The 1,486-nt window shown below is 43.5% G+C and overlaps 1 non-coding gene across 1 annotated transcript; it reads left to right on the top strand.

The window, feature by feature from the left end:
• Positions 1-1,172: 1,172 nt before the first annotated feature.
• trnar-ccu (transfer RNA arginine (anticodon CCU)) lies at positions 1,173-1,245 on the top strand. Its single transcript has one exon. It is a non-coding gene; the product is annotated as a tRNA-Arg (tRNA).
• Positions 1,246-1,486: the final 241 nt, after the last annotated feature.

Raw genomic sequence — 1,486 nt, 5'->3', positions numbered from 1 at the left:
TGCTGACATCTTGGAAGAATTGCTGGAGTCTCATTGCTCTGATGAATTCCTCACAACTTTACTCAAGTATTCTTGTTGGTGATGGGGACAAAGGGAGACTAAATTTGATTTGCATTTCAACTTGATTTTATTAACAAAGTATTGAAACAGTTTGTAACATCATTTGGAAATACATACAAAGGTTCTAAATCAGTTGTGTACAGTCTATGCAGAGAGAAAAGAACCAACAAACCATTGGAATATTGACATTTCTCAAACCTTCTGTATCGTTGTGGAAAGAAAGGCATTTTGTACTTGGGCAGGAAACAATCTCTGTTCATTGTCAGGCACCAAGAGGGTCTGAGAACTGAAAGGACGATGTGATCATTTGTCAGAAAGACCTGAGACTGTGTTGTTCCCCTGTTACACCTTGGCAGCAGCTGCCTGAACCTTTAGTGCGTCCCTCAGTGTGTTGTCACAGATCTGGGAGTGTGCTTGGCTGTCACACTCATTTGAGGTCAACTGTTTCCAGTGGTCTGCCAATATAGTGCCCTCGTGGCCTAATGGCTATGGCACTGGCCTCTGAAATCTGGGATTTCAGGGATTTCATTTTTAAGCCTGGTCTTTGCAGTGGCTGATTTTCATCCCATGTCAACTTCATCTCAATCCAAATTGACTGGATTTTTTAACTACTCTGTTAAAAATCATTGTGCCTGTGTTGAGATTATGGCAAATTCTGTTTAGTAGAAACTTATACAAGATAATTCTGGGATTTGGGAGATCTTGGGGTGAATTGTCTGAAAGAGACAGCACAGCCACAATGGGCTGAATGCCCACAAAGATCCTGTTGAATTGTCCTCAATGCAGCTTTTTGCAACATCTCCACTTCCACCTGCCCCAGTAACTGCAAATATCTTGAAAGTGCTGCACAAAATAACATTGAGCCCTTTGCTATTTTCCTGTCTGCTCCATTTTCCTCAGACTTGAGTTGTGCAAAGTTGGAGTTTGGTTGATTTCTCATCTGTCCGTTTGGGAAGAAATGGGAGGCGGGATCAATTTATCAAGCAGCCAACAATGTGGCATGAGATGGAAGGGGTAAGAACCAATTAGTGAGAGGACAACACACAGAAACACACACGATGAGAGGTCAGGGTGTAGTATTTAAAGGCTGCCATTGGCAGACAGCACGTGGGGCCCCAGTGGCCTAATGGATAAGGCACTGGCCTCCTAAGCCAGCGATTGTGGGTTCAAGCCCCATCTGGGGTGTCTCTGCGGCTTATCCTTTATTTCTAATCTATTTTGGAAAAATCCCCATCTCTGCATTCAGTTGATGGTCAGTGGTATCCAACATGATCTTGCACAAGATTTTCGAGGATCTGCAGGATTGAATGTTGAAGGTGGTGATCAAGTGGCTGCTGTTTCTGGATGGGGACGAGATTCCTAAGAGTGCGATTGGAGAGTTTGCTTTTGGAAGCTAGCTCTCATCACACTCTCATCAACAAACCAA

The sequence above is a fragment of the Chiloscyllium punctatum genome, chromosome 18 (assembly GCF_047496795.1).
Source record: "Chiloscyllium punctatum isolate Juve2018m chromosome 18, sChiPun1.3, whole genome shotgun sequence".
Classification (NCBI taxonomy): domain Eukaryota; kingdom Metazoa; phylum Chordata; class Chondrichthyes; order Orectolobiformes; family Hemiscylliidae; genus Chiloscyllium; species Chiloscyllium punctatum.
This window is presented reverse-complemented; position numbering and strand designations above follow the sequence as displayed.